The sequence below is a fragment of the Balaenoptera borealis genome (assembly GCF_965194805.1).
Source record: "Balaenoptera borealis genome assembly, chromosome: 2".
Taxonomy (NCBI): domain Eukaryota; kingdom Metazoa; phylum Chordata; class Mammalia; order Artiodactyla; family Balaenopteridae; genus Balaenoptera; species Balaenoptera borealis.
In genome coordinates, this window is record NC_138867.1 from 9,338,171 (window position 1) to 9,362,504 (window position 24,334).

Consider the following 24,334-nt stretch of genomic DNA (forward strand, 5'->3'; position numbering starts at 1 on the left):
TGTTACAGCTAATACATTCCTAAAAAGAACATTACATAGCAGTTCAATGAGCAAATTCCATATATATTTATCAATATGGTAAATCTCAAAAACATAATGCTATATAAAGAGACAATGAAAGAAATGAGATTGAGTTATTTGTAGTGAGGTGAATGGACCTAGAGTCTGTCATACAGAGTGAAGTAAGTCAGAAAGAGAAAAACAAATACCGTATGCTAACACATATATATATATATGGAATCTTAAATAGTGGTTCTGATGAACCTAGGGGCAGGACAGGAATAAAGACGCAGATGTAAAGAACGGACTTGAGGACACGGGGCGGGGGAAGGGTAAGCTGGGACAAAGTGAGAGAGTGGCATGGACATATATACACTACCAAATGTAAAATAGATAGCTAGTGGGAAGCAGCCGCATAGCACAGGGAGATCTGCTCGGTGCTTTGTGTCCACCTAGAGGGGTGGGATAGGGAGGGTGGGAGGGAGACGCAAGAGGGAGGAGATACAGGGATATATGTATATGTATAGCTGATTCACTTTGTTATACAGCAGAAACTAACACAACAATGTAAAGCAATTATACTCCAATAAAGATGTTAAAAAAAGAGAGAGACAATGGTTTTTTGATGCTAAGTAAATACTAAAACCCCCGAATAATACATATTTTTAAATTTATTTATTTATTTATTTTATTTATTTTTGGCTGTGTTGGGTCTTTGTTGCTGCGCGCCAGCTTTCTCTAGTTGCGGTGAGCAGGGGCTGCTCTTCGTTGTGGTGCATGGGCTTCTCATTGTGGTGGCTTCTCTTGTTGCGGAGCAGGGGCTCTAGGCGCGTGGGCTTCAATAGTTGTGGCACGTGGGCTCAGTAGTTGTGGCACGCAGGCTCAGCAGTTGTGGCTCACGGACTCTAGAGCACAGGCTCAGTAGTTGTGGCGCACAGGCTTAGTTGCTCCGCGGCATGTGGGATCTTCCCGGATCAGGGCTCGAACCCGTGTCCCCTGCATTGGCAGGCAGATTCTTAACCACTGCGCCACCAGGGAAGCCCAGGACAAAATGTTAATATCTTTTTTTTAAATAAGTCTGCATCATGTGACTATAGGTGGCTATTACATTATATCCTGTACTTTCCAGAATGTTCTAAATGTTCATAACTAGAAATAACTAAATTGTAAGGAAAGAGAAATTAAGAGCTAGTCATTTGATCAAAGAAAAATTTGACAGTATTTTTCATAGTTTTGTTTCCATAAACTACATTATAGAACTATTATAAGAGAAGTCAGAACAATCCAGTATCAATAGCAGTAAACTTTAGGTCCCACTGCATATTACTTGTTGAGAACCTATTCCTCAGGCTGATTTCTTACCTGGGCTGTCCTATGAGGATGGGAGACCACAGAAAATAAGCAGCCTTGAATCCGAATCTTTTTACTTACCTTCGATTGCTATCCACTTTCCAAAAGGAATGTTTACAGCCAAGACAGCCACTCTCTGAACTGATCCTGAAAGGCTTTTCTCCCTCAGAAAGGGGTGCTGGCTGGGGAGGCCTGGATGTGCCACACAGGAAGGCTGGACTCCTGCCAGACACTTCACGGGGCACAGCAGCCAAGCCCAGCCAGTGTGTCCCGGGCCAAGGCCGCAGTGGGCAGGGCAGACAGTCTCTCTGTGGGCAAGAGCCTTGGGAAACATACCCTTGACACTCTACTGATTGTACTATACGTAAACTTTCTGTGTATATATTTCAAGATTTGGGCTCTTTTCCCTCCCAAATGACACATTTGTTAAAACACAATTTTCAGAAAAAGAAGTAAAACTATGACTCCTATACAGTTACCAAAATGAATTCACATTAAGGATTGTATTTTACTCATATGACAGGAGGAAATAAGGCAGATGTTACAACTGGTTCTAAGGAAATAAGAAAAGAGCACTAATTTATATGGAGTAGAGGGGTGTTGAGATGAATTGTAAATGGAGACAAAACCAATTTTTCCACAGTAGGGGAGGAAGCCAATTAATTCTCCACCAGACAGGACAGAATTTACAAACCTATCAGTTACCCCCAACTTTCACAGAGCTGCAAAACAGCTCAAATACAATGAACAGGGCTAGAATCAGACAGCCCGGAAGGGTGGGCTATAGTGTATGGGTACTTTTGCATTGAAACACAGAGTTTCTTCTATGACATTATAAGGTCACAGTGAGGGATAAGATTTCCTCCTGTAAGGGGATGGGACTGTGGGTCTGACATGTATGGTGGGGTCCTCATAAAATGTACCAAGAAGGGCTTTTCTGTATCACGTCAGGTGGACTTGGCAACACGCTCCAGCCACCCTGAGATCAGATCTGTGGTTTCCACCAGTAACGCCTCCAGAAGTCAGGGTTCTCTTTATGACACGAGGGATGGCCAGGACATGCTCCAGCAGAGGAGACCCTGATGGGCACATTCTTTGTCAATGCCACCCAGGATGCAGCACTAAAGTACATGATTCCCCCATAACACCCATGCAAGATCCCACATAATTGTGAATGACTGTGAGACCCATCCCCTACAGACTGACTTTTCTGGTCCCTTGACAAAGATTCTCTCCTTGACCGAACTCTAGTCAGGATCCTCTGAACTCTCTTCTCAACTAGGCCCTGACTTTTGGGCTTTGTCCAGTTTTAGTAAGAATCCTGCTAAGTCGGTTTAGCAGAACCCCCCAGCCTCCTACCTGATTCGCTTCCTCATCCTCCATCATCCCCCAGGTGATGTCCGATCACCCTGGCTTGTCTTCTGCAAGAATCCTGTTAGGTCAGCTTAGCTGGAATCCCTTTATTTCCATCCATGGACCCTCTACTCTGCCCCTTGGCTGGAAACTCCCACTTTTCCTTATATTCAGAGTTGAGCCCAGTGTCTCTCTCCTACTGCAAGATCCCCCTGGAGTGGTCCCTATCCCTATCACGATGGTCCTGAATAAGGTCTGCCTTACGGTTTTTTTAACAAGTGTCACGAATGAATAATTTTTTCTTTGACACCCTCCTGTTCTCCTTCACGCAGCAAATGCCTCCACAAAATTGTAAGTCAAGACCTATGGGGATCACTGGTGCATGTCTGATCTGCAAATTCCAAGGGGCTGCTGTGCCCTCCCCCCTTTCCTAAGATGTACCATCCAGAGGCATTCTTCTACTCCAAACAAATTTGTGCTTCTTGACTTCTTTTTCTGAACCAGTCATAAGATCTGCCTGGTCCCCTCTTTAATGAATAAAATAGAATCTTTAACACATGCTCATTTTTCTATCTGTATTAGTCATGATTTTGCCTTTCGCTGAAAATTATCTTTTAACTGTGTAATTGAACATTCCCCTTTTCTCACTGGAGGGCAGAAGGCGAGAAATGGGTGGTAAAGTATGGTTGAGCTAGTCTGGTTTCCTGCTTTCATACCCCCAAGGATTTAAATAACTCAGAAGTCACACCTCCCAAAGCAATGAAGATCTCCAAAAGAAATAGGGAAGCAGATTTTGATAAGTGAAGGGGATTGGTGTTGATGGGAATGCAACAAGCAAAGAAGTCTAGGAATAAAATGCTGGCAGCCTCAGATATTTAGAAATGGGAACACCTGAAAGGGCATCGAAAACAACACTAAGAAATAATAATACAGGACCTCGAAGGTGCCTGCAGGGGAAGGCTGGGGGTTTCCTTTACTGGGTAAACACGGTAACTTGCATGGCAATTGATCTTCAATCTTGCAGCAGGGAAGGCAGGGCCCCTCCTTATCCTTAGATGGTTGTGTGAACATCAACTCCTTCAATTATTTTTATTTTTCAGTAATCATGGTTGTGTTTTCCAAAGGGTACACGGTCTTGACAGCATTAATTAGAAAACTAGGTGGGATGAAGCTAGATTGGCCTGTGAACTGCCAATCAGGCAGCTGCCTCTGGCCTTTTCTTGGACAGTTGTGAGGCCTGGATGGCATTCCCCCAGATACCCACAGGGCTCACTTCTGACCACCTTACTTTAAATGGGCTTTGAAAACAACAGGTGGCATTTCCATCAGCAAGTAGCCCTAAATCACAGTGCCCAGTGTCAGCAAGGCCTGGGAGAGGCCACCGCTTCACCTCCTGACCCACATGGCCGAGTGGGAACGGTACAGTCTCTCCTGGCAACACGGACCCAGCATCCAGGACACTACACGCCTAGACGGGACCCTCCTCTCTTAACACCCGTCCTTAATAAATGCTGCAAAATGGGGAGAATGAGCTGGATGCAGATACACTCATTTTTCCCCCATCCTTTCGTATCAGTAGTAAGAACTATACGACCAAACTGTTCAGCTGTAGGAAAACGGTTACAAAGAGTTTTTAATGGCACGGAGGAAAGGATCATGACATAGTGTTAAATGGAAAAAAAGGAAGACAAGTTTATATACAGTATGATTTCCACTATCTATTCAAAATGTATGGCTAAACAATACAGGAAAATATGCCAAAGTAGGAAGGCGGGGTTGCTTTTCTGCAGTGACAATGTACTGCTTTGATAAAAGCAGGTGTTGAAATGGACTTTAATAGGTTCATTACCTGTGCACACAGCAAAGACCTACTTTGCCTCAAGCAAACGCACGCGCAGGTTAGAGCAGAGCGGACCTGCAGCGCGTTCCCGGGCTCGCGAAGCGCACGTACCTCGTCCAACTGCCTGAAGGACGCTGTCCTTACGCGCGGAGGAGGCCGGACCGGAGCGGGCAACGCCGCAGCCCCGCGGGACACAGGGGAGACGGTCAGGGGCAAGCCGAGGGGGAGGCGCCTCCTTCGGGGACGGAAGTGGACGCGGTGACGGAGGGCGGTGGGATCCCGACGGACCAGTGGCTGTCCTGGATTCCCAGCCTCCGGGGAAGGCTGGAGCCGGAGGGAGGGGCAGGGAGGGGAGGTCGGGAGGAAGAGGGAAGGAGGGTAGGAGGGGGAGAGGGAGAGGGGAGGAGAGGGGAGGGAGACGAGGACGGGGGGGAGGGAGACCGGGAGGAGGAAGACAGGCCGCCTATGAAATTTACATGTGCGCCTGGCTCCTGAGACCTGTGACTTCTTTACTGTAAATCAAAATTAGGCTATTTTAAACGGTAGATGACTACATACTCATACTTGACCTCCCTCCCTCCTCCGCCACTCCATATTTTGTCTGGTCACCTAAGATTGTGATAACCAATTCAATTGGCTACAGAGGAGGGTTAAGAAAGAAAACCGGAAGAAATGTTGATTAGGAAAATAAGTGACAGAGGGAAAAGTAGCAGCAGCTTCTTGACGCCACAAGAATTTCACCAAAGATCTCCTGACCCGTGAGATAGAGCCTTACTAATTAAGACGCTTCCAGTTGGAAAAGGTATGAATTCTGATTGAGGGTGACTTTTTCTTAAGAGATCTTTTCTGCAGAGGGATGGCAAATCAATAATATAAAAAGCCTCGAGGGGTAAGGTTTGTGAGACTTAATCTGATTGTTAAAGGGCAATTTTCAGAAAAAGGTAAAATCATGATGCTCACGCAGATATAAAAATGACCTGTGTTGAAAACTTTACAGTACTCATCAATTAATGAGAAAACCAGGCAGATGTTAAAACTAGTTCAAAAGAAAGTTTCTAAAAAGTGCACACATATGGAGTAAAGGAATGGTGAAAGGAAAATGCAGACAGAGGCAAACTGGCTTTTTTTCCACAGGATGGGGAAGGAGGTCAATTTGCTTGTCTATCATCTACCTACAACTTACAGAATTGTAAAGCAGCTACCAGACATTGGAAGACAAGAATCAGATAGCCTGGAGGGTGACCTCTAGGCAAGCATAGGTTTCCATCGAAACACAAAATTGTTTCTATTAGACTGTTTCTAAGCATCTTCCAGCATCTTGGAAGTACCAGTTACATGGAAAGACTAGATGTGACTGATTACACATCATTTTTCTCTATTTGCTAAATTTAGCTCTCCAAGCATCATTCCTGACATTAATTAACACTTATTAACATGAGGGATTTCATATTCGCAACTCTATGCCTTGCCAAAATTTGCCAACTCAGTGTTAAACTTATGCACGTACTTAAAAGTAATTTTTTAAAAATTGCCTCCAAATCAGTCTCAATTGGCAAAGTTGTGCAGTGGATTCCAATATTACGAGACAGCGCTATATTATAAAGTACACCTCTGCTACAACATTCAAAAACAATTTCTATCTACTGTTTTCCCACCTATTTTCCTAAAACTATCTCCCAGATCCCTCCCACAGTCTTCTCTTTGTCTTAACTTGCACCTTCCCCCTGAACCTGGCTGGAATCTTCCTTGTCCTTCCTCTTCCTCCCTGTGGTTTTCCCACTTTGGGGAGAGGGCCGCCCTCTCTCTTTCCATTTATGCAAATCCTTTCCAGCTTTCAGAATTCTTCTTCATGAAGCTTGCTTAAGTGCCACAACTCTTGATTTTCCCTAATCTACACTCCTAAAAAAAAAAAAAATGATTCCTTTGGCATTTTGTACTACAAACTGGGTCACTGGAGCATGTAACATCTTCTAGTTGATGAAAACCTTGCTTTCACAAGTGTAGTAACCTGAGGTTTCTCAAGACAGGCTGTGAGTGTTCTCTGCTCAAAACACCTGAGTGCAAGGAGAGAATGCCTCCTGTGTCCATCTCGTTGCATTAAACCAAAGATGTGTCCCTTCTCCTTAGACTCGTTTTCCTTAACTATGAAATGAGGGATTAGACTAGATTTGGTTCTCAAACTTTAGCACGCATCAGAATCCCCTGGAGGGTTTATTAAATCACAGAGTGCTGGGCTGCAAACAGAGCCTCTGATTCAGGAGGTCCAGGTGGGACCTCAGGAATCTGTGGGTCCAACAAGATTCTGGGTGATGATGCTGGCGCTCCTGGTCCAAGGACCACACTTTGAGAATCACAGTGACTAGCAAACCCACTTGGCTGACCATCAAAACCATCTAGGGAACTTGTAAAATTCAGATGTCCTGGGCTCAGACCTACTGAACCAGAATCTTACAGGGTGGCACTGGGGAAAGCATATTTCAAAAAATCTCCCCAGATGACTCTTACAATGGACCAACTTTAGGACCCAATTGAACTACATAATCTGTATAGGCCATGCCATTGTCAACCTTCCATGATTTTATGTTATAGGTTCAGCAAGGAAAGCCTGGCTGGAGGAAGGCAGGTGCAACTCTCAGGATAAAATAAATCTTATAGCTCCATCAAACTAGAAACATACAAGAAAAGGGAATGCTGGGAAACACAGATCAGCTTAGCCCAGTGGGCACATCGACAAACCATCACACCATGGCTGGGCACCCTTCCAGTCCTCCGCAAGGCAAAGGTGATATCCTGCTAGAGATACACTGGTTTACCATTAAACAGAACCTTTCACGTGCCAGTTTGAAACATCTGCAACTGAATTGCTTCACTGCCTTGGGATTTCTCTAAAATAATGTGTAGGTAATTTTTAAATATCTGAATAAGTCAAAGAAGTCACCAAAGTGTTATCACCCAGAACCAATTGAGGGTGGGCCCTAAACATAAATTCTTGCTTCTATCTTAAAACGAACAAACTGCTTGCAACACCCCAAATGGCATTTTTTTCACCTTCACCAGTTTTAGTTCCAAACTCCTCTGGAGAATTCATCACAAGTTAATATTTAACTCTAAAAAAAAAATTTTTAAAGCTCTATTCTTACAGAAACTCTTAGCATAAGTGAACATTGGGATTTCACAGAGTTCCTTAATAAAGAGCTGTGACTCAGCAGTCACAGCTGGTTATCCCTCCAAAGTTATTTTATTTATTATTATGAAATAAGGAACTAAATTCCAGGAACTGAGTGAACCCAAGCTGAATTAACAAACCAGGCAAAGACTGCAGACTCTGCTAAAGCCCCGTGATGAACACTGACCTTGAAGGCAAGGTCAGGAAAAGAATTCCATGGAACTGCTCCTCTAAAGAAATTTTGGAACAAAATCAGAAGAAGTGCTGGTGTGTTTGAGAACATCTCCCAGCAATACCTGGGGGAGAGTGTATTGTAGTTCATCTGTTCCCAGCCCCACCCCTTGAATGCAGCTGCAGGTAGCCAGCTGGGAAAGCACTGAGTCCTGTGTGCAAGGCAGGCATTGCTGCTGAAGGCAGGTCGGAAGCCTGGGTAGAAAAGAAAGCTGGTTTCTAGACGATTCTTGAGCCATTAAGCCATCTTGTCACCCCCAGACAGAAAGCCTAAATTAGCTTTTTTTCCCACTTTTTACTATGAAACTGTACAAATATGCAGAAAAGTAGAAAGAAAAGCTCAGTAAAGTCCCACATACCCCTGATTTAGATATAATTATTGTGACTATTTTTGCAGTTTACTTCATTTCTTTTTTTTTTTTTTTTGGCTGAAGTATATAGGTTATAGACAACATGACATTTCGCCCCTAAATAACTGTGTGGTTGTCAGCCTCCAAGATGACCCAAAATGCTCCCAGCCTCTGGGATTTCACACCCTCCTACAGTCTCTTTCCACATTGTACAGGGTTGGTCCAGTAGAATACAGAAGTAGTGATGGCCTCTCTTGTCTGGAATTAAGTTACAAAAGACACGTGGCTGCTCCCATCTTGCTTTCTCTCTCTCCCTCTCCCTCTTATCACTTGCTCTGGGGGAAGTCAGCTGCCATGTTGCTAGTAGCCCCATGGAGAGGCCCATGTGGCAAAGAAAGCCTCGTGGACACAGATCCTCAAGCCCCAGTCAAGTGTCAGATGACCGCAAACCCCACCACATCTAGATGGGAGCCTCCTGAGAGACCCTGCGTCAGAACCGCCGGCTAAGCCAGTCCCAGATTCCTGACCCTCAGAAACGGTGCAAGATAATAATTTCTATTGCTTTAAGCTGCTAAATTTGGGGCTAAATTGGTAGTACAGATAGAACACATTTGGATACATTTGCAGGCGGGGTACTGTGACAGAAACCCAAAATGTGGGAGTGGCTTTGGCACCAGGCAGGTGGGCTTTGTTGAGAGCATTGGTGAATGCCTGGAGCACCTTGAAGAAGCTGTGAATAAAAGAGTCAAGGTCGTTAAAGATTCAGGTCAGGGCTTGCAGGAAAGTGAGGGAAATGCTGTCCGAAACTGGAGGAAGGGGTCCTGGCGATGCTGTTGCCTGCAGTCACGTGGACCGAGGAAAATGCACCCAGTGAACTCGTGATCTAGTCGAGGAGATCTGGAGCCAAAGCGTGGCCAGTGCTGCCTGCTTTCTGCTAGTTGCTTATAGTAAGATGCCAGAGGAGAGAGAGAAATGAACGGAAGGGTCGTTAAGCAGAAAGGAGCTGGGACTGGAAGGTTTTCAGCCGGGCCAGAGGACAAATTATGCTAGAATCAAGGAATGGCTTCCAAGCAAAAGTCCACATTCAGGGCCCTGCCAGAAAACCTGTGGTCCAGAGATAGACCCTAGGCTGTGCCTGTAAATCATTTTTAAAAGATTTCAGAAAGATATAAAGCCATACCCCATAGTACTTTTGTCAGACAAAAGGCCGTCTAAGGAGATTAAAGGTGTGCCTCACTGCTGTGGCCCGAATGCTTGTGAGATTAAAGGTGCACCACACATGTGAGGTCACAAGAAGTCGGCAACCTGGAGGAGGGCCCTCACCAGAACCCAACCATGCTGGCACCCTGGTCTCAGAATTCCAGCCTCCAGAACTGTGAGAAATAGATTTCTGTTGTTTATAAATTGCCCAGTCTGTGGTGTTTTGTCACAGCAGCGCCAATGGACTAAGACACTCACAGACCCTCTCAATCAAAGGATAGTGCCCCTAGGACTTCCCTGGCGGTCTAGTGGTTAGGACTCCACCCTTCCACTGCAGGGGGCCTGGGTTCGATCCCTGGTCAGGGGACTAAGATCCTGCATGCCAGCAGCGCGGCCAAAAAAAATAATAGTGCTCCTAGAAGCTTCGGATCATTGCCCCTCAGCTGTCTGCAGAAGCCCCATCTATGTGGAGAAGGTCTCATCTCAAAGAGATTTGGGGGTATTGCCTTTGCCTAATGGAGTAGGTCCCATGGAGATTCGCAGGAAATCCATAAAGTTTTTATGAGAATTATATGTACAGAATCATTACCAACTTGGACTGAAAGGGACAGAGCCAGTACAAAATAAAAAGAGGTCTTTGGACCCTCTAAGTTCTACTGGCAGGAAGCAGGCTGAGAATATTACTCAGCTGCTAACACATGATACCTTTCCTGTTACAGCATGATACCTTTCCTCTCATGAAAAAGGAAGGATGACTCACAGGGAAAAACCAAGAGCCCAGAGGGCGGTCCAAAGCCTTGGAGTATGGTTCCCAAGACTTGAGACATAATTAAGGAACTTAGGACGTTTGCTTGGCTTGGAATCTATATGGACCAGCAACTTCTTCATGCTCTCATCTTATCCCTTTTTGAGCAAGAGTGTCTAGAGTGGTTATTCTGTCTGGCCCCTTGTATGTTCAGTAGGAGAGGGTTTACGAACTGAATATTCATGTCCCCTTAAAGTTCATGTTGAAGCCCTAACCCCCAATGTGATGGTATTTGGAGGTGGAGATTTTGGAGGTAATTAGGTTTAGATGAGGCCATGGGGGTGGGGTCCTCATGATGGGATTCGTACCCTTGTAAAGAGACCAGAGAGCTAGTTCTGTCTGTCTCTCTTCCATGTGAGGATACAGTAAGAAGTCAGCCAAAAAAAAAAAAAAAAAAAAAAAAAGTCAGCCAGATCCAAGCCAGGAAGAGAGTCCTCACCAGAACTCAACCATGTGGGTACACTGATCTTGGACTTCCAGGCTCCAGAAATGGGAGAAATCAATGTCTGTTGTTTAAGCCCCCAAGTCTGTGGTATTTTGGTATAGCAGCCTGAGCTGACTAATACAGAGGGGGTGGGGTGGAGCAGATAACTTGTCAAGAAGAACTGTACTGGAGAAACTGGATTTAAGGAACTATAATAACACCCGGACCTGATTTACATTATGAGGTTCTGGACATTGAGCAGATGCTATAATAGGATGAGACTTCTGGGGACTCTGGAAGGCGTTGACTGTATTCTGCATCTGGGAAGGATATGAACTTTCGGTGGACCGTGGTGGTCTGCAAATTGGCCCACAGTGAACCCCGCCTCCTGGTATTCATACTCTGTGCAGCCCTTTCCCCCACAATGGACCATCGTTAGTCTGTCTGACCAATAGCATACGGCAGAAGTGATGGTATGTCACTTTTGATACTTATTTATTTTTATAAGTGTGGCTTAACTCTCTCACTCACTGTCAGATCACTTGCTCTGGGAGAAGCCAGCCGCCCTCTGAAGAGGCCCACTTGGTGAGGAGCTGAGGCTGCTGGCCAAAGTCAGCAAGGAAGTCTCTTCCAACAGAGAGAAAACAAGATGCCTGGGCCATCTTGGACGCAGAACCTCTGGCCCCAGTCAAGTTTCAGATGACCGCGGTCTGGCCAGCAACTGGATGTTAACCTCCTGAGAGACCCTGAGCCAGAGCCACCTGGCAAAGCCACTCCCAGATTCCTGACTCTCGGAAACTGTATGAAATACTAAATTTTTTAAACTCGCTATGTGTATTAACCATGCGTTTCTGATGTTTTGATCTATGGGGCCTGGAAAGACTGTCCCTCCCAGGGCTAGCCAATTCCCAGGGATAGAACATGACTTTCACAGGCACACATGAAAAGATGCTCAACACTGCTAATCATCAGGGAAATGCAAATCAAAACCACAATGAGATATCACCTGACACCTGTCAGAACAGCTATCATCAAAAAGACCACAAATAGGGGGCTTCCCTGGTGGCTCAGTGGTTGAGAATCTGCCTGCCAATGCAGGGGACACGGGTTCGAGCCCTGGTCTGGGAAGATCCCACATGCCGCGGAGCAACTAGGCCCGTGAGCCACAATTACTGAGCCTGCGCGTCTGGAGCCTGTGCTCCACAACAAGAGAGGCCGTGATAGTGAGAGGCCCGCGCACCGCGATGAAGAGTGGCCCCCACTTGCCACAACTGGAGAAAGCCCTCGCACAGAAACGAAGACCCAACACAGCCATAAATATAAAAATAAATAAATAAATAAAAATTAAAAAAAAAAAAAGACCACAAATAACAAATATCAGCAAGGATGGGGAGAAAAGGGAACACTTGTACACTGTTGATGGGAATGTAAATTGGTGCAGCCACTGTGAAAAACAGCATGGAGTTTCTGAAAAAATTAAAAATAGAGTTACCATATGACCCAGCAATTCCACTCCTGGATATACATCCAAAAAAAGCAAAAACACTAATTCAAAAAGATACATGCACTCCAGTGTTCATAGCAGCATTATTTACAATTGCCAAGATATGGAAGCAACCTAAGTATCCATCAACAGATAAATGGATAAAGAAGATGTGGTATACATACAATGGAATACTACTCAGCCATAAAATTTTGCCATTTGCAGCAACATGGATGGATTTGGAGGGCATTGTGCTAAATCAAATAAGTCAGACAGAGAAAGACAAATACTATATGATATTATTTATACGTAGGATCTAAAAAATACAACAAACTAGTGAATATAATAAAAGGAAGCAGACTCACAGATATAGAGAACAAACTAGTGGTTACCAGTAGGGAGGGGAGGAGGGGCAATATAGGAATGGAGGAGTGGGAGATGCAAACTATTGGGTGTAAAACAGGCTACAAGGATGTATTGTGCAACATAGGGAATATAGTCAGTATTTTGTAATAACTGTAAATGGAGTTTAACCTTTAAAAATTGTACAAAACATTAAAAATTAAAAAAGAGAATATACCTTTCATAAGCAAACCAGCTAATCCAGAGCCCACACCCCAACCACCTCCTCCATCGGGCTCTCACACTCTGGGCCACTATCTACTTGCACCAGTGACCGCATAGCCAGGGACCAGACAACTAGAGATAGCCCCCGTGCCCCAGAGCCCACTGAAATTATTCAGACTAGACAATCCTAAGCCTGCTTTCCCTGCCTTGCCTGTTCCTTCCCATAGAAACCACAACAAAGTCTCATGCCCACATGTTCCCCTCAGTCCCTCTGCCTCCAGACTGACCCAGGTGCTTCCCCATGTAGCTCACCTGTGGTGTGGTGTGGTGTGCTCCCTTCTCTTGGGATGTAGGAGTATAGAAAACTATATTTTCAGTGGCACTCATATTCTGATCTATTGGCCTTGCCATACGTAAATAATAATAAAACCTACATTTTAAAATAGCATAATTTGGGGTAATTTGTTACACAGCACTAGATAACTCATACACTTAAATATATATATATAGATAGATATAATCTTTTCCTTCGTACCACAATGCCATCTTTACACCTAACAAAATTATCACGTATTCCTTAATATCATCTAATACTTAGACCATCTTGTAAATGTCCTCCATCTCCCTAAAAATGTCTTTAAACTGGTTTGTTAGAGAACAGGATCTAAACAAGGTCCCCCTATTGCATTTGGTGTTATGTTTTTCAAGTCTCTTTTCAACGTAGAATTTTTAAAAAGGCAAAACCTAAGTCACCTATAAACATAAAGGAACTAGGTATTAATATTTAATTAACTCAGTAATAAGGGAAGCAGCAAGATAATTAAGTTGGTTAAAAGAAACTTTGAGAAACTGAGGCATCAGAAAATGATTGCTAATTTAGATTTTCTTTGTAAAACTGGTTAACAACCTCCAAGAAAATAAAAATTAAACTCAAAATCTTTTTGATGATCTTTGCTACCAAGTAGAAATCATTTGCATCTTTACCAGACAAAATTAATCCCAGTTGCTATCAGATAAGAATCATCTGCATCACTCTCTCTGTTTTATACATGTTATCATCTTTACTCACAGAACTGTGAAATACCTTCATTAATCTTAAATAGCCTGAAATGAAGGTGCACGCCCCTAGCATGTTAGGCAATGCCCCAGCGTGACATTGAAAAAACAGGACACTAAACTATCACTTTTTTATTTCCAAGTTTTGAGATTTTCTTTTTTCTTAACATTCTTTTATCTAGAATAGTCTCCCCATTGGGTTGTTATCCTGTAGAACAGGGGTCCCCAACCCCTGGGCTGCAGACTGGCACTGGTCCATGGCCTGTTAGGAACCAGGCCACACAGCAGGAGGTGAGCGGCGGGGTGAGCAAGCGAAGCTTCATCTGCCGTTCCCCATCGCTCCCCATTGCTCACATTACAGCCTGAACCATCCCCCCATCGCTTGTATTACTGCCTGAATTCCCCTCCCCCCCATCCATGGAAAAATTGTCTTCCACGAAACCAGTCCCTGGTGCCAAAAAAGTTGGGGACCGCTGCTGTAGAAGGTCCCACATTCTGACTTTATCTACTTGCTTCTAATGTACTTCAATAAAATGTGATTTTTAGATCAGTATCTAGTTGCTAAAAATAATACCACATGTTATTAAATGGATAAAATGTTTTGGTGTCAATAAGAGTTATTAAATCATTATGGGATGTTGAAATAATGTTTTATTAACTTATTTTACTATTAACCTCAAATCCTATATGTAGGATTCCCTTTGAGTATTCTAAAGTAGGGGATGTAGGCTTCTTTTGAAGATGTTACCCGAAAACTTGGTTCGCCTCTTGGAGAATGCCAAGTCACAAAACACAACCAAGCCAAAGAACAGAGAAACGTAGGATTTATTACTTGCATCAAGTATGGAAAACACTGGGGATATTTCCCAATGCAGTGTCTCCCCAAGAGCAAAATTGGGGAAGTTTTAAGCTAAGGTTATATGCATATTCACAAGGGAGCTTGGGCAGAGGAGAATTCAGCCTAGAATGGGGGAAAAGGTTGACAGAGTCCAGGTTCTAGTTGATTGAAGTCTCGAGGGTCAGCAGAGGTCAGCATCATCATTCCCTAGGTTCCAGTTAGTCTGGTGGTTGAGTGCTCAAGGGGGTTTGGATCCTGCAAGATGGCTCAAGAGTGAGCTTCAGGCTAATCCCTACCTTCAAACAGAACTGGGAGTCTTTATAACTGATTTATTGTCTCTGATATGATTAAGTTATTTCCCTGGCCTGGTCAAAGGCAGGCATTGTAGACAGGCTTAGATCACAAAATGGCTTAGGCCTAAACTGGCCTCCTCAACCTTTTTGGCACCAGGGACTGATTTCGTGGAAGACAATTTTTCCACGGACTGGGGAGGGGGGGATGGTTTCTGGATGATTCAAGCGCATTACATTTATTGTGCACTTTATTTCTATTATTACTACATTTTAATATATAATGAAATAATTATACAACTCACCATAATTCAGAATCAGTGGGAGTCCTGAGGTTGTTTTCACTTGCCACTCACTGATAGGGTTTTGATATGAGTCTGCAAGCAACTGATTTATTACGGTCTCTGTGCAGTCAGACTTCTCTGCTAATGATAATCTGTATTTGCAGCCGCTCCCCCGCGCTAGCATCACCGCCTCAGCTCCACCTCAGATCATCAGGCATTAGATTCTCATAAGGAGTGCACAGCCTAGATCCCTCACATGCACAGTTCACAGTAGCGTTCACGCTCCTTTGAGAATCTAATGCCACCGCTGATCTGACAGGAGGCGGAGCTCAGGCGGTAATGCGAGCAATGGGGAGCGGCTGTAAACACAGATGAAGCTTTGCTCACTCGCCCGTCGCTCACCTCCTGCTGTGCAGACTGGTACCCGTCCGTAGCCCAGGGGTTGGGGACCGCTGTGTTAGAAAGTATGTCTCGTTCTCTTCTTCCGTGGACGCCCATCCTATCTGCCTACAGAGGCATAAACCTGAGACCTTCGTTTGTTGACCTCAAACACTATTCTCCCCTCCTTTTCTTCCAGAGTCTCTCAGTGTCTAACAGAGGCTTCTTGGTGGTTTTCTTTGAAATCCTGGGCTGGAAGTTTGAGGTGGCTCTCCTTCCCCACCTCCACTCTTCCTTCTCAGACTTTCACGGAAGGCCCTGGAACTTCTGCTTTTTGTAAAGTACACCGGCTTTTCTCCTTGACATCAATTTCTGCTTGGCTCTGCTTCTCCTGTGTGTCTATAATGTCTTCAAAGTGGTTTTGTTGCCTGGTTTTGCAGACGGAGCCCCACATATACACCAGGGATTTCTTCCTGTGTCTTTTACAGGAAGAGAGTTCCTTGAAGCTAATGTGGTACCTACTTGCCAGGAATATTAGACAAAAGAAGAGCATTTACTAAAAGCAGAGGGTCTCCTTTTCCTTCTGGCAAACCAAGGATGACAACCTAATTCCTCAGTCTTGAATTTGAGAAACTCACCCCTAATTTGACACCAAACTATCCTAATATATTTACCTATTTTTATTTTGAAAAATTTTGAAAGTATGAAAAAGTCAAAAATCAGTACAATGAATAATTTGTACTCTCTACTGAGATTCAAGTGTTAAAACTTTGTCTCATTTGCTTTATCTCTCTTTTTTTTCTGATCTGTTTAAAAACAGGTTGCAGACTTCATGACATTTCATTGCTAAATACTTCTGTGTGCTTCTCTAAGAATAAAAATCTTCTTCCACATCACCACAATGCCACTGTCATATCTATGAAAATTATTAATAATTCCTTAATTCATCTAATATTTGTTTCATATTCAAGTTTTCCAGTTGTTCTCAAAATGACTTTTATGGCTTTTTTCCTTTTCTTTTTGCAATCTATAAATGTTTGTTAGATCAAACTGGTCAATAATGCTATTCAAATCTTCTATACATTTACCAATTTTTGTTTACTTCTTTTTTTAGCAGATAAACATACAGAGAGAGGGATGTTTGTCTCAATCTCACTGTGGATTTGTTTATTTCTCCTTTCAATACTGTCAGTGTTTACTTTGTGTATTTGAAGCTCTTTTTATTAGACGCACACACACTTAGGATTTTTATGTTTTTCTATTGACAATCTTTTGATCATAATAAAATAGTTCTCTTTATCTCAGACAAAACTCTTTGTCTTGAAGTCTACTTGAGTAATATTAATATAGTAACACCAGTTTTTTAAGCTTACATGAGCAAGGTGCATATATTCCTTCCCATTACTTTCAACCATCTTTGTGTTTTTATATCTAAAGTGAGTCTTTTGTAGACAACATATCATTGTGTCTTACTTTTTCTTAATTGAGGTAAAGTTGATTTACAATATTACTTAAGTTTCAGGTGTACAACATAGTGACTGACAATTTTTAAAGATTATACTCCATTTATACTTATTATAAAATACTGGTTATATTCCCTGTGCTGTACAGTGTATCCTTGTAGCTTATTTATTTTATACATAGTAGTTGTTACCTCTTAATCCCCTTCCTCTAATCTTGCCCCTTCCCCTTCTCTCTCCCAACTGGTAACCACTAGTTTGTTCTCTATATCTGCGAGTCTGTTTCTTTTTTGTTATATTCACTAGTTTGTTTTATCTTTTTAGATTCCACATATAAGTGAGAGTATGCAGTATTTATATTTTTCTGTCTGACTTGTTTCACTAAGCATGATTGTCCTCAAAATGACTTTTATGACTTTTTTAAAAATCCAGGATCCAATCAGGATTCACACATTTCTTCTGGTTTCTTTATCTTTTTTAAACTAAAATAACCCCTGTGGTGATTTTAAAATATGTTCACAAATTCTTTGATTCTCCAGATTCAAAAGATGGAACTTCCCCTTGAGTGTGGGCTGTCCTTATTGACTCACTTTTAATAAATGGAATATGGCAGAAGTGACCGCTTGTGCCTTCTGAGACTAGTTCATATGAGGCATTGGGGCTTTCTCCTTGCCTTCTCTTGGACCACTGTGTGAGATACTGTTCATTGTTGTTTAAGTAGCTTAGGTCTGGGGTAATTAGTTACTCAGCAATAGCTAACTAATACAGTGTCCATTTAACTACCCTCCCCTGTATTTCCTGTGAACTGGAAGGTAAGTTTAAAGGGTTGATGTGGTTCAGGTTAAACATTTTTGGCAAGAGTCTTCATAGGTTGTTTGAAGAACTTCATGTTCTAGGACATCAGGAGGAACATAACATTAGGTGTCCCACTGTGAGTCATGTTAAGTTTGATCACTTGGCTCCTTTACTAAAAATCTTGTTCCACGTGGTACAATGAAGTATGGGGAAGTTTGTGTTTGATTAGAGATCACAGTATGTATCAAAAGAACTAGGGGGGCTTCCCTGGTGGCGCAGTGGTTGAGAGTCTGCCTGCGAATGCAGGGGACATGGGTTCGAGCCCTGGTCTGGGAAGATCCCACATGCCACGGAGCAACTGTGCCCGTGAGCCACAACTACTGAGCCTGCGCGTCTGGAGCCTGTGCTCCACAACAAGAGAGGCCGCGATACTGAGAGGCCCACGCACCGCGATGAAGAGTAGCCCCCGCTTGCCGCAACTAGAGAAAGCCCTAGCACAGAAACGAAGACCCAACATAGCAACCAATCAATCAATTAAATAAATAAATCTTTAAAAAAAAAAAAAAAAAAAGAACTAGGGCTTGAGTCCTGATCCTACCCAAACTGTTTCAGCTTCCTGCCCTTGGTTGAGTCATTTATCAATTTGCAGACTTTTGACAGCAGGGTGGGGTGGGAGCAGGGCTGGCACCCCCAACCCCCATGATGTTCAAGGGTCAATTGTATTGAATTATCACAAAACAGTTGTAGAAAGGGCTGTGCATGACTGTCAGGCAGAGATTTCTATTCCATTCTAAATGTCTGCAGCATCAGGACTCACGTTTGTCTGAAGTCCCCAGCCTGAGTAGCCTCAGTTAACTGGAATGGTAACCATCCTTTCCTCCGGGTAAATACATTTTAGTAGGGGAAGATTTAGAATTAAATATCAAAACTTTATGAAAGTCAAAGCCATAGTATTAACATGAAATTTGTTAGGTAGGATTTGTGCATATTTGGTATTTTATGTTCTTGGAATATTTAATAGAATTTGACCAATTAGAAGGTCAGCCATTTATCACCAATTTAAAATGTGTAACTAAATAGTTAATTTAGATTTGTGATTCAAGGATGGAGTCTTAGTAGGTTGATTCACCATATTGAAAGGATTAAGAGAACTTAAGCTTTGCTTCTTTTGTAAATTAATTTATTAGATTTCCTATAATTATTTAGTATTCAGGAATCTTTTTTGTTGTTAATTCGGGCAACAAAAGTACTTTAAAGGGAAATCAGTTACATTACATGTATAAATGTAGTTTAAAAGAGTTGAAGATGGTTCATTAACTTAGTAAATCCAAAAACCTCTTTCAACTGATGCCTCAGGTTTACTAGATGTATAATAAGAAAAATGAGATCTGTAACCTAAACTTTAATAACTAATAAGAGAATAAGGATTTAGGATTTGTAACTTTCATATATGGGAAATTAAAATGTAAAGCTGGGGGCTTCCCTGGTGGCGCAGTGGTTGAGAGTCTGCCTGCCAAAGCAGGGGACATGGGTTCGAGCCCTCGTCTGGGAGGATCCCACATGCCACGGAGCAACTTAGGCCCGTGAGCCACAACTACTGAGCCTGCGCGTCTGGAGCCTGTGCTCCGCAACAAGAGAGGCCCGCGCACCGCGATGAAGAGTGGCCCCCGCTCGCCGCAACTAGAGAAAGCCCTTGCACAGAAACGAAGACCCAACACAGCCAAAACTAAATAAATAAATAAATAGTTATTTAAAAAAAAAAAAATGTAAAGCTAAAATAAACATCCACACAGTTCTTTCTGTACCCAAAACTACCCTCAAGGATGCCAAAAACTTATCCACAAATCCATGCCTTCCCTTATCCATTTCTGGCTGCCAATATATTGAATACTTTCTAAGATCCAACCGAAGTGCATCAAATTTTTAAAAATTTTAACTTCTATCTCTCCATCTTCAGATCATGTGTAAAACTGCCCTGCTCCAAACCACCACTTTACTTTATTTGTATCCATTATATGGACTTGATCTTTGCCTTGAGTTGTCATGATTTGTGGGGACATAGTAAGTCATGGTAGTTATTTAATAATCTATATTTATGTAATAAAAGTGAATACAGGGCTTCCCTGGTGGCGCAGTGGTTGGGAGTCCACCTGCCAATGCAGGGGACACGGGTTCGTGTCCCGGTCCGGGAAGATCCCACATGCCGCGGAGCGGCTGGGCCCGTGAGCCACAACTACTGAGCCTGCGCGTCTGGAGCCTGTGCTCTGCAATGGGAGAGGCCGCGACGGTGAGAGGCCCGCGCACCGCGATGAAGAGTGGCCCCCGCTCGCCGCAACTGGAGAAAGCCCTCGCACAGAAACGAAGACCCAACACAGCCAAAATAAATAAATAAATAAATATATTTAAAAAAAAAAAAAAAAAAAGTGAATACAAGAGAAATGTTAATTTACCCCCCAAATTACTAGAATAAACACTTTAAATAAAACTAAAGTGTCATAAACTACAGTTTAATATTTCTGCTGATAAGTAGTTTTGAAATAAATAGCATTACAGTTAATGAATTTAAATAAAGTCATTTATAGCAGCTCTACTCTACTCATAATTGCCCCAAACTGGTAACAACCCAAATATCTTTTTATTTTATTTTATTTATTTTTATTTTTATTTTTATTTTTTGTCTGCATTGGGTCTTAGTTGTGGCACGTGGGATCTTTTGTTGCGGTGCGTGGGCTTCTCTCTAGTTGTGACATGCAGGCTCAGTAGATGCGGCATGCAGGCTTAGTTGCCCCCCGGCATATGGGATCTTAGCTCCCTGACCAGGGATCTAACCCACGTCTCCTGTGTTGGAAGGCAAATTCTTAACCACTGGACCACCAGGGAAGTCCCCCAAATATCTTTCAATGAGTGAACAGATAAACAAACAATGGTACGTTTATACAATGGAATACTACTCACATAGAAAAAGGAACAAATTATTTATACACCTTGCAAAGGGTTCCTGGACCAATTCCAACGTGTGTGTGGTGCACGTCTGTGTATGGATGCTTCCCCATATCAACAAGCAATTCCTGGGTGCCAGTAGGGTGTCCAAGAATCCAACTAAATCTACCTGGAGAAGGAACCAGATTCCACAGGTAAAGGGCTCAATCTCACAAGACCACTCTCCACTTCAGATGCCAGTGGAAGCCTGTGCTTCTGACCAACTGGCTACAAATTGGAGGTTCCAACGACCCCCTCCAATTCAGGATGCCAACCCCAAGTCCAGGTTGCATCCTGTACTTCTGAACAACTGGCTATAAATCAGGGGTTTCCATGACCCCCTCCTTGGGTTCCATTAATTTGCTAGAGCAGCTCACAAAACTCAGGAAAACCCATTTACTCACAAGATTACTGGCTTGTTAGAAATCAACGGTCAAATGGAGTGATACATAGGGCAAGGCACGGGGAAAGGCACGGAGCTTCCATGCTCCAGGCCCTCTCCCCAACCTCCACGTGTTCACCAACCCAAAAGCTCTCTGAATCCTGTCCTTTTGGGTGTTTATGGAGGCTTCATTACATAGGCATGATTGATTAAACCATTGGCTGTTGGCTAATGGTTGACCCTCCAGCCCCTTCTCCCCTCCCTGGAGGTTGGGGGGTGGTGGTGATGAAAGTTCCAACCTTCTAATCCCTTAATTGATTCTCCTGGTATCAAGGCCCCAATCTTGGGTGGGACTCAAAAGTCACCTTCTCTGAAGAATTTCAGGAACTGAGGATAAGAAACCAATTATTATTCCCTTGCTCTTTTTTTCCCCCCTTGCTCTTACGACTCAGGAAATTCTAAGGATTTTGGGAGCTGTAAGCCAGGAACTATGGAAGAAGCCCAAATATATACATGAGAAATTTATATTTGGTCATCTGGGTGACCAAATATATATAAATTACAATATTGCACACTCAAAAACATGAATGGGTGAGTGAAAGAAGCCAGTTTCAAAAAGTTACATAGTACATGATTCCATTATTACAACATTCTGGAAAGGCAAAACTGTAGGAAGGGAGAACAGGCCAGTGGTTGCCAGGGGCTGGGGATTGGGAGAGGGGTTGACAACAAAAGAGCATGCAAAAGAATTTTCTGGGGTGTTGGAATTGTTCTTTATCCTGATTGTAGTGGATACGCATATCTACACGTATGTTAAAATGCACAGAGATGTGTACCAAAATCAAATGTGTATTTTACAGCATGTACATTTAAAATAATTTAAAATATGTAAAGAGACAAATATAAAAAAGGATGAACAGTAATTCCGTACCTGGATCTTTTTCTCTAGGTATTTGTTGCCCAGTATTCTGGTGAAAAAGGGAATAAATCCTGTTATAAAATTCCTTAACTTCAAGAGAACCCCATGAAAGGAGTATTGTCATCATGTGTTTCTTTTTCAGTGAAAGAGCAAAGAGGTCCTTCCTGAAATCCTGAAACTGAGGGCAGAAGTCTTCACTTATATCCCTTATACTGTAACTTGCTTAATGAGTAATATTCTGTAACCTGTCTTCACCGACTTAGATCACTTTAATTGTTCTTGCAAACCACATTCCCCCCAAGCTTCATGTAGCTTAGACAATATATCACAAGTTGACGACACCTCTGACCTATGGGGTCGCTATGGTAATGGTTGCTTAAGTTGTTTTTCAGAAATTGGACAGTTCTCCAAATTCGATCAGGATAACACTGCTATTTTCTGAACATGCATCCCATAGAAGCATGTAACTCAGATACACCTTCATAGAACACCTATTACTTCACCTTTTCCTTGGCCTTGATCCTCTTTCCCCACACCTCAGGCCACTCTGATCATTTATCCCATAAAAATCTCAAGCCCTTCGCCTCTGGGGAGGCAGATTTGAGACTTTTTCTCCCATCTCCTCGCGTGGCTGTCTTGTGAATAAACACTTTCTGTGCTGCAAGCCTCTGCATCTCAGCATTTGTGCATCTGGCACATGAACCTGGTATTGGAAGATGCATTTTAATTCAAATGCCTGCAAGTGAGAAAGGTCATGATGTCAGGGGGAGAGATACAGTGTATGTATTGCGGTGAGAGTTGCTATGAAGGAGGTATCAGCAAGGAAAGAGGGCAGAAAGGGAGAGCACAATTTTGCTAATTCAGCGTCAGGTGCTAGGAGGGCAGGTTCCAACTCCTTCGAGTTGGAAGCCAACAAAGCACTGACCAGGACAAATGAGAGGCAATCATGGAACCCATTTATCAATTTCTTTTTCTTTCTCCCTAACGAGCTCTTAGTCTGAATAATAAAACTTAATTTTTAAAAAAATGGATAAATATTATTATATTTTGGCTTTCAAACCTAAACGCACAGACTTTCCTGAACAACCCTGCTTTCTTTCTTTTTCTTTCTTTCTTTCTTTTTTTCTTTCTTTCTTTCTTTCGTTCTTTCTTTCTTTCAAGGTGAAAACTCTACCGTACCCTTCCAGAAAGTGAGGAAATGTCTCATTTGTTTTTAGGAATGAGGTCTATTTTTATAGGAAAGGACTCCATTCTGCCACCATTTAGGATACGAGTTATATTTGTTATCTCTTGTGCGTAACAAATGTCCCTAAACTTTAGTGGCTTAAAACAACAAGGTATTGTTTCTCAAGTTTCTGCTGGTCTCTCCAGGTCAGACCGCTGGTGGAGATACTGAGGCTGGAGTCAAAGGTAGCCTCATTCACATCCTGGGACCTTGTTTGGGCTGCTGGTGGGGCTTCTCTCTCCACATGGTCTCTGGCTGCTCCAAGACGTTGAAAATGAAATCTTCAATACCTCTGAAGACCTAGTCTCCGAGGTTGCACAGTGTCACTTCTGCTGCATTCTATCGGCCAAAGCAAGTCAGGAGGCCAGCCCAGAGTCAAGGGGTGGAGAGACAGGTCTCACCTCTTGATTTAGGAAAGAGCAGCAAAGTCACACTGCAAGGGAATGAGGACACAGGACACCATTTGTGGGGGCCATGACTGTCACAATGCACCACACTATTGTTAATAACGTTTAAAGCTCATATAAACATTAATTAAATTAGCTCTTGGCTCTGAGACTGTAACCTGGATGAAATTAGACTAGAGGTCTATTTTGGATCAGAAGCTTGTATTCATTCCAGCTTTGATGCAGTTAATCCTTACTTAAAACTATCAGAAACCACTTATAGATGAGTCAGAGAAATCTGACCCTGCAGTTTTTATGGGGATTTTAACCATCAACTAAGAGAAAAGTAATGCGAATCCATCAGCTATTTTTAAATGTACTATTATTATCTAATTGTATGTCAAGTCCCTTAGGTTTCCTGATGTCTAAACATTTCACAATGTTGTAGAATTATGAAAAGATCCAATTGCCAAGAGGATGCGGGCAAAGCTGAACATGCATGTGACCGGGGCTGTAATGCTGGTAGGTCCCTGCAGCAGGAGGCACAGAGAAGGCCAGGGTAACCCTTGTGCC

At 42.9% G+C, this 24,334-nt stretch overlaps 1 protein-coding gene and 1 long non-coding RNA gene across 7 annotated transcripts in view; one reads left to right on the forward strand and one right to left on the reverse strand.

The window, feature by feature from the left end:
- The window catches only part of CMBL (carboxymethylenebutenolidase homolog), a 22,751-nt gene extending 17,827 nt beyond the window's left edge, over positions 1 to 4,924 (reverse strand). Inside the window, exons 1-2 of one of the 3 annotated variants that reach the window (XM_082382623.1) lie at positions 4,655 to 4,918; positions 1,867 to 1,903 (exon numbers count right to left, since the gene is read on the reverse strand). The gene's annotated coding sequence lies outside the window, so the exon portion shown is untranslated. Of the gene's footprint in view, positions 1 to 1,866; positions 1,904 to 4,654 lie in introns of all 3 variants that reach the window. The other 2 variants (XM_082382624.1, XM_082382622.1) reach the window with 2 other exon arrangements.
- LOC309624507 overlaps positions 4,633 to 24,334 on the forward strand; it is a 24,131-nt gene continuing 4,429 nt past the window's right edge. For 3 of the 4 annotated variants that reach the window (XR_014241976.1, XR_014241977.1, XR_014241978.1), the window contains exons 1-5: positions 4,633 to 4,748; positions 5,187 to 5,345; positions 7,133 to 7,444; positions 11,357 to 11,519; positions 24,210 to 24,283. This is a non-coding gene — a long non-coding RNA (uncharacterized lncRNA). The remainder of the gene's footprint in view (positions 4,749 to 5,186; positions 5,346 to 7,132; positions 7,445 to 11,356; positions 11,520 to 24,209; positions 24,284 to 24,334) is intronic. The other variant, XR_014241979.1, reaches the window with a different exon arrangement.